General features: G+C 40.9%; 1 long non-coding RNA gene across 1 annotated transcript; it reads right to left on the reverse strand.

Annotated features, from left to right (window-relative positions):
* Positions 1-4,863: 4,863 nt before the first annotated feature.
* Positions 4,864-8,739, reverse strand: LOC129862654 (uncharacterized). Its single transcript, XR_008760800.1, has 2 exons — positions 8,651-8,739; positions 4,864-8,397 (listed from the first exon to the last, which is right to left on the reverse strand). It is a non-coding gene; the product is annotated as an uncharacterized LOC129862654 (long non-coding RNA).
* Between the last annotated feature and the right edge of the window lie 92 nt (positions 8,740-8,831).

The following is an 8,831-nucleotide window of genomic DNA, read 5'->3' on the forward strand; positions in this document are numbered from 1 at the left end:
GGAGCCTGTTGGCTCGAGAGCCGATGCTCCGGTACCATTTGCTGTCCGGTAGCAGAATGAAGAGTCTATGGCTTGGGCTTTTGGACCTTCCTCTGACACGGCCTGATATAGAGGTCCTGGATGGCAGGGAGCTCGGCCCCAGTTATGTACTGGGCTGTCTGCACCACCCTCTGTAGCGCTTTGCGGTCAAGAGCGGTGCATTTGCCATACCCAGCGGTGATGCACCCAGTCAAGATGCTCTCGTTGGTGTAGCAGTATAAATTTTTGAGGATCCGAGGGCACATGCCAAATATTTTCAGCCTCCTGAGGGGGAACTGGCACTGCCGTGCCCTCTTCACTACTGTGCGGGTATGTGTGGACCATGTTAGGTCCTTAGTGATGTGGAAGGAACTTGAAGCTCTCGACCCGCACAACAGCCCTGTCGATGTGGGCATGCTTTCCCTATTTCTCCTATAGTCCACAACCAGCTCCTTCATCTTACTAACGTTGAGGGAGAGGTTGTTGTCCTGGCACCACACTGCTAAATCTCTGACCTTACTCCTGTAGGCTGACTCGGTGATCAGGCCTACCACCATCATGTCGTCAGCAAACTTGATGGTGTTTGAATCGTGCGTGGCCATGCAGTCATGGGTGAACAGGGAAAATAGGAGGGGACTAAGCTCACACCCCTGAGGGGCCCCGTTTTGAGGGTCAGCGTGGTGGAGGTGTTGTTGCCTACCCTCACCATCTGGGGCCGGCCCGTCAGGAAGTCCAAGATACAGTTGCAGAGGTAGGGGTTCAGTCCCAGGGTCCCTAGCTTGGTGATGAGCTTGGAGGGGACTATGGTGTTGAACGCTGAGCTGTCATACGGAAAAACAGGGGCTTTCACGTACTGCAAGGCACAGTGTTATATTCCTCGAAGCGAGCTTTCTTGTATGCGTCCGTGTACCGTTCCTTGTAAGCTCAAGCCTTTAGCCCAGAGCTGATATTTCCTGTAATCCATGGTTTTTGATTTGGATACGTCACTGTGGGGACTACTTCATCTATGCACTGATTGATGAAGCCCGTGATCTGTGTGGTAAACTCCTTAATGCTACCGGATGAATCCCGGAACATATCCCAGTCTGTACTAGCAAAAGTCTTGTAGCTTCACATCTGCTTCATCCAACTACTTTTGTATTGAGCGCATCACTGGTACTTCCTGTTTGAGCTTTTGTTTGTAAGAAGGAAGCAGGAGAATGGAGTCATGGTCAGATTTGCCGAAGTGCGTTTCTGTGGATAGAGTAAAAATGATCTATAGTTTTAACGCCGCTAGTGGCGCAGGAGACGTGCTGGTAGAAGTGAGGTAGGAGAGTTTTAAGTCTCCCCGCATTAAAGTCTGCGCCCACCAGAAAAGCTGCCTCTGGGTGAGCGGTTTATTGCTTCTTTATGGCCCCATACAGTTTGTTGAGTGCCAGAGTGGTGTTGGCTTGGGGCAGGATGTAGACAGCCATAATTATGGATGAGAACTCTCTTGGTAGATAAAAGGGTCTGCAGCTTACCATGAGGTATTCTATATCAGGTGAACAAAATCTTGAGATTTCCACACTCCTTTCAACACCAGTTGTTATTTATGAAAAAAAACAGACTCCACCTCCTTTCGACTTCTCCGAAGCTGCTGTACGATCCTGTTGCTGCATGGAGAAAATTGGCACGTATGTCCCACCCTACGCAGTTTTCGGTGACCACTTTTGGCTCGTGAGTGCTACTTTTAGAACAAATGGCTAAAAAGTATACAAAACCTCTTTAATGCATAATTTTAAATTATTTTATGTGAGCTAAACATATCTATTTTTTTTAAATAGATAACATTTTCCTTAAAGTATAATATTGAGAGATGTTACTGTCCCCACTACCACGACAAAAATACTTAAATACATTTAATTTTGTCTTTTAAACATTTAATTGAAATACTGTAGAATTTCATTCATTCCTATGGAGGACTGCTCCTACTGGGGAGTACCAAAATGGCCGACCGGTGGCTTCAAAAACCTCTCAATGGGCGGATTCAATTATGCTGAGCAGTGGGGCACCGGCACTGAGGTATAATAAGAATGGGGCACAGGTCTATGGCCCATGATGTGACCGGGCAAAAGCAGTGAAGGAGGAGTGTCCTTCTCAAATTGAACAGTAATCTGCACCGCTCTGTCATGTCGTCAACAAGGCAGCATTGTGCATCATCCAGAAACATACATCTCCTCTTTTCCATAAAATATGTTTGAATTTTCAAATTAGTTTTCATGTGAAAAAACAGAATCATACTCATTAACCTGTCAACTTCTAGTGAATCTTTGTTTTAATTTAAACAATTTACTGTCTGTGATTTGCTAGATGTCTTGCTTGAGATTGATGTAAAATAAATTATAATAATCAACTGGGGCTGATATGCTTGATCCATTTTTACTGCAGCTCTCTGCCATCCTGATTGCTGAATCATTAACCCATATTTTTAACCTGATGATTATATCTGGTATTATCCCCAAGGTTTGGAAGGCGGCCCATGTACTCCCTCTTCACAAAGGTGGTGACCCTTGTGACCTAAATAATTAATCGCCCCTATTTCTAAACTTTCTTGCCTAGCTAAAATATTAGAATCCTTGATTAATTCTCACCTAAGATCTTACCATCTTTGAAATGTATTCTACATCTACATCAGTCAGGTTTAAGAACAGGTTATAACACTATCTCTGCTGCTTCCCTAATTCTAAATGATGTGGTTAACTGTATGGATAAAAGGCAACATTCTGCTGCCCTCTTCAATGACCTGTCAAAGGCTTTCGTTACTGTTGATCACTGACTACTAATTCAGAGGCTTTCCTCAATTGGCCTAGAACAGGCTGCATGTAACTGGTTTAAAAATTACTTGACAGAGAACTCAATGTGTCTCTACTGACGGTTTTAAATCAGGTTTCCTGGATATTTCAAAAGGTGTCCCACAGGGGTCGATTCTGGGTCCTGTACTTTTTACTGTTTACATTAACAATATTAACTTCTCTGTAAAAAATGGTAACCTGCACTTGTATGCCGATGATTCTGTTGTGTATGCTATTGCACCCCATGGTTAACCAGGCTCTATCTGAACTACAGTCTGTCTTTATTGTATTTATTGACCTGAAATTAGTATTGAATGCAGTTAGAACTAAGTATATGTTGTTCTCTAGAGCGCATAAAAATAACTCTGATTTAAGAATATGTACTTTGGAGGGTGTCCATATTGGTTGTGTCGGTGCTTTCAAATATTTGGGCATCTGGACAGATGAAAGGCTGTATTTAAAAAAAAACATATACTTAAGAAGCTGAGAATAGAAATAGGTCCTGCAGATTATTAAGCAGATTATTATTCATACGTTCCTATCGGTCATAGACTATGGCGACATCATCTATATGAACACAGCTGCCACTTCATTAAAGCCATTAGATGCAGTTATCATAGCGCACTGTTTTTTATTATAGGCAACAATTGTTGTACTCATCGCTGCATTCTCTATCAGAAAGTTGGTTGGCCCTCTTTGATGTCACGTAGGTTGATACATTGCTATGTTTTCATTTATAATGCCATTTTACAAAAAGTTCCACTGTACCTAACATCTTTCCTAAACTTTAGACATACAAGTTACCACACCCGGTCTCAGGAATGGTTAACTCTGGAAATTCCTTTGGTCTCTATACTGAGTTAACTAAAAGCTGATTTACCTTTCTTGCACCTTGTTTGTGGAAGAATCTTCAAACTGTTCTTAAATTTGATGTTTTGGTGCCTCTAGGGCAATTCAGAAAGCTGATTGAGGACCTTATTACCATAGATAGAACAATGAGACAGATATTTTACTGGATGTATAAATGTGAAGCATCAACTTGGCGTTTCCACTCACTACCAAATATGGTAGTGAAAGGAAGCCCATTGGCCAACATTGGGAGAAGAGGGAACTAGATGGATTTTGCTCGACATTCTGCACATTTTCTAATCAATGAAACATTTGATCTCAATACAGTTTTCTGTTCCCAAAACTAGAAAATGTTGTAAACTTTACCCTTTGCCAAAGTTTAAAAAAATAGCAATGTTTAGGAGTGCAAAGGCGAATTGAGTTATTGCACACACGCTCTTCACAGAGTAGGCATTCCCTAACCGAAATATGCAAATATCGCCAGAACCCGCCAATAGCATCTCGCTTGCTCTGCCCACTATGACTAATTTGTTCCCATTGGAAAAAACAGCCTGTGGTCCATCTTAGTTATAAAAATCTTAGTTAATATTGACGAATGTGTTTGTTGTTTATGACCATGTTATTCTTTCTGCTTGCATTTTGTATTTATATTGATGTGTGTATGTTCTGTAATTTATGTAATTCAGGGCTCATCTGTAAACGAGACCTTAGTCTCAGTATGACTCCCTGATAAAATAAAGGTTAAAACCGACTTCTCCGTGGGCTTTGAACGGTTGCCTGGCTACCCAGACTCGCAGCCAAACGCTACGCCACGTCCATGGACGTTAGAGTCTTCTTCGCAATAAAGTACAGAGGGATGGCAGAATTTCTAGTGTGAGTCATCAGGGTATTTGAACGGGGCACCTGCTTAACGCCTGGGAGGCAGCCCTCTTGCGGCCCAAACACTTAAAAGACACACCCTATCCCCTCAGCCCTCAATTAAGTGGACACTTCAATTTCTATTATTTGCATTAGTTTTTACTTACACTTGTACGATGACTTCTACATTGATGTTGTTTTTAAGTTTTCGCAGACTTTTCTTAGCGGATGCCCAATCGTCACGAATTGAATTGTGGGGGGTTTCAGGCCCCGGAGTGAACATAATTGTGCACTCGCAAGCCGACTAAAAACGAGGACTGGAGGCTTACTTTTTACATTTGTATTTTATTTTATTAACAACAAATCAATACAGGAAGGACATGTGGGAACACAAGTATATATAAATAATATACAAAGGACAATTGGGCTAGGGGGTACAATATCACATTACACAAGGACCTTAAGGGACATACATACACTCATTATTCTAACTAATTTTTTAGTAGAGTATTTAGTTGTCTTAAAATAAAGTTCAATTTATTTTTGTAAGGTAAGAAAATGTGGTGTTTTGTTTGTAAATTTACATTTGTGAATATGAAATTTGTCCAAAAGAATAATGAAATTAATTACATAAAAATGTTTCAGCTTATTTCTATCATAGGACTGGGGGGCTTACATTGCAAACTTCCCTTGCTTGGCTAATCATTTGGCCTGGACTGCAGTCCTGTTCAATTTTCACCCGGTGCAAAACACGCTTACCTGGGCGCCCAAACCAGATTAATCGAATCTCCTACCTTGTTCAACACATAGCATCAGCAATCCAGGGTTAAAATACATCATTCGTCAGGACATCATACTTGCATGACTGGTCATAGGTGTTCTTTTATACCTTTTTTAAAAATTTATTTATTTATTGTAAAGCAATTCTACAATATAGAAAAAACAAACCGAGTATACAACATATCGTATACAAACAACCACAGGAGGCTGCTGAGGGGAGGATGGCTCATAATAATGTCTGGAACAGAATCAAATACATTGAAACAATGTGTTTGATTTATTAGATACTATTCCACTGATACTGCTCCAGCCCTTACCATGAGCTCACCTTCCCCAATTAAGGTTCCACCAGGGTAATACAGAAAATACATTATATACTGAACAAAAATATGAACGCAACATGCAACATTTTCACTGAGTTACGGTTCATATAAGGAAATCAGTAAATTGAAATACACTGCTCAAAAAAATAAAGGGAACACTTAAACAACACAATGTAACTCCAAGTCAATCACACTTCTGTGAAATCAAACTGTCCACTTAGGAAGCAACACTGATTGACAATCAATTTCACATGCTGTTGTGCAAATGGAATAGACAAAAGGTGGAAATTATAGGCAATTAGCAAGACACCCCCCAAAACAGGTGTGATTCTGCAGGTGGTGACCACAGACCACTTCTCAGTTCCTATGCTTCCTGGCTGATGTTTTGGTCACTTTTGAATGCTGGCGGTGCTCTCACTCTAGTGGTAGCATGAGACGGAGTCTACAACCCACACAAGTGGCTCAGGTAGTGCAGTTCATCCAGGATGGCACATCAATGCGAACTGTGGCAAAAAAGTTTGCTGTGTCTGTCAGCATAGTGTCCAGAGCATGCAGGCGCTACCAGGAGACAGGCCAGTACATCAGGAGACGTGGAGGAGGCCGTAGGAGGGAAACAACCCAGCAGCAGGACCGCTACCTCCGCCTTAGTGCAAGGAGGTGCACTGCCAGAGCCCTGCAAAATGACCTCCAGCAGGCCACAAATGTGCATGTGTCTGCTCAAACGGAATCACACCTGTTTTGGGGGGTGTCTTGTCGGTTAGGACATATACTTTGTGCATGACACAAGTAATTTTTCCAACAATTGTTTACAGACAGATTATTTCACTTATAATTCACTGACTGTGCCTTGAAACAGCTTGGAAAATTCCAGAAAAGGATGCCATGGCTTTAGAAGCTTCTGATAGGCTAATTGACATAATTTGAGTAAATTGGAGGTATACCTGTGGATCTATTTCAAGGCCTACCTTCAAACTCAGTGCCTATTTGCTTGACATCATGGTAAAATCAAAAGAAATCAGTCAAAACCCCAGATTTTTTTTTTTTGACCTCCACAAGTCTGGATCATCCTTGGGAGCAATTTTCAAATGCCTGAAGGTACCACATTCATCTGTACAAACAATAGTACGCAAGTATAAACACCATGGGACCACGCAGCCGTCATACCGCTCAGGAAGGAGACACGTTCTGTCTCCTAGAGATGAACGTACTTTGGTGTGAAAAGTGCAAATAAATCCCAGAACAACAGCAAAGGACCTTGTGAAAGTGTTGGAGGAAACAGGTACAAAAGTATCTATATCCACAGTAAAAAAAAGAGTCAAATTTCGACATAACCTGAAAGGCCGCTCAGCAAGGAAGAAGCCACTGCTCCAAAACCGCCATAAAAAAAGCCAGATTACGGTTTGCAACTGCATATTGGGACAAAGATCGTACTTTTTGAGAAATGTCCTCTGGTCTGATGAAACAAAAATAGATCTGTTTGGCCATAATGACCATCGTTATGTTTGGAGGAAAAAGGGGGATGCTTGCAAGCCGAAGAACACCATCCAACCGTGAAGCGCAGGGGTGGCACCATCATGTTGTGGTGGTGCTTTGCTGCAGGAGGGACTGGTGCACTTCACAAAATAGATGGCATCATGAGGATGGAAAATTATGTGGATATATTGAAGCAACATCTCAAGACATCAGTCAGGAAGTTAAAGCTTGGTCGCAAATGGGTCTTCCAAATGGACAATGACCCCAAGCATACTTCCAAAGTTGTGGCAAAATGGCTTAAGGACAAGAAAGTCAAGGTATTGGAGTGGCCATCACAAAGCCCTGACCTCAATCCTATAGAATATTTGTGGGCAGAACTGAAAAAGCGTGTGCGAGCAAGGAGGACTACAAACCTGACTCAGTTACACCAGCTCTGTCAATAGGAATGGGCCAAAATTCACCCAACTTATTGTGGGAAGCTTGCGGAAGGCTACCTGAAACGTTTGACCCAAGTTAAACAATTTAAAGGCAATGCTAACAAATACTAATTGAGTGTATGTAAACTTCTGACCCACTGGGAATGTGATGAAAGAAATCAAAGCTGAAATAAATCATTCTCTCTACTATTATTCTGACATTTCACATTCTTAAAATAAAGTGATGATCCTAACTGACCTAAGACAGGTAATTTTTACTTGGATTTAATGTCAGGAATTGTGAAAAACTGAGTTTAAATGTATTTGGCTAAGGTGTATGTAAACTCCTGATTTCAACTGTGTGTGTGTGTATATATATATTCAAACACACGTATACATATACATCTATATCAGAGGTTGGCTTCAGAACCAAGTGCACAATTAGTCTGTGAATCACTATTTTGAACTACGATCAGTCAGACCTACTTTCATACAGTAGGTCTTGAATCAATTGATTATCTTTTCCAAAAACATTTCAGTCATTTTGATTATTTTTCCTTTTTTCATCAACTTTTCTTTCTAGAGTCCGTTGTACTGCTTCTCCTCACCCTTTATTGACTGTTCTATTTTTCTTTTATTGGCTTTTTCAGCCCTTATCTCCTTTTCTACTGTCCATGGTATATCTTGAAGCACTCAATGTGCAGTGGCACTTTGCATTTCTCACATGCATAGGTAGTGCGTTTGTCACAATGATAACATCTCTGGAACCGGTGCTATCATAATCTCTGAGGGATAACTGCAATGTTGCACGCCTTGTGTGGGCGGTCACCAAAATCCAACATATCCAGAACTTGACTCAAAGTGAAACTAAAAGAAAGAACAGAGTAGAAAGTTAGGTAAAACAAGAACTATGTATGTGTATAAGTATGTAAGTATGTATACCTAGATGCACTGTGTTATCCCGCTGGTCACTATTGTTTCCGTCAACATGTTTACACATTCTATGACCACACTGAACAAAGTTGAGTAATTACAAATGCATATATCAATACTAGACACCTTAAAGATGATGTGTACCAAAAATCTTTGTCCTATCTTTATGTTAACATAATTTACTAACCTTTTGTTTGAGAGCTTTGATGCAGCCATCCTCTTCTCATGGTGCAACCAGGAAGTAAACAGCTCTAATCATGTGACAATCTACAATAAACATGTGACACTGCATATATTTCATTGAGACCCTTTATTATTTCAATATTTACTGGAAATGCATTGATATATCATTTAGTAAAATCTTTAGA

This window comes from Salvelinus fontinalis, chromosome 9 (genome assembly GCF_029448725.1).
Source record: "Salvelinus fontinalis isolate EN_2023a chromosome 9, ASM2944872v1, whole genome shotgun sequence".
Classification (NCBI taxonomy): domain Eukaryota; kingdom Metazoa; phylum Chordata; class Actinopteri; order Salmoniformes; family Salmonidae; genus Salvelinus; species Salvelinus fontinalis.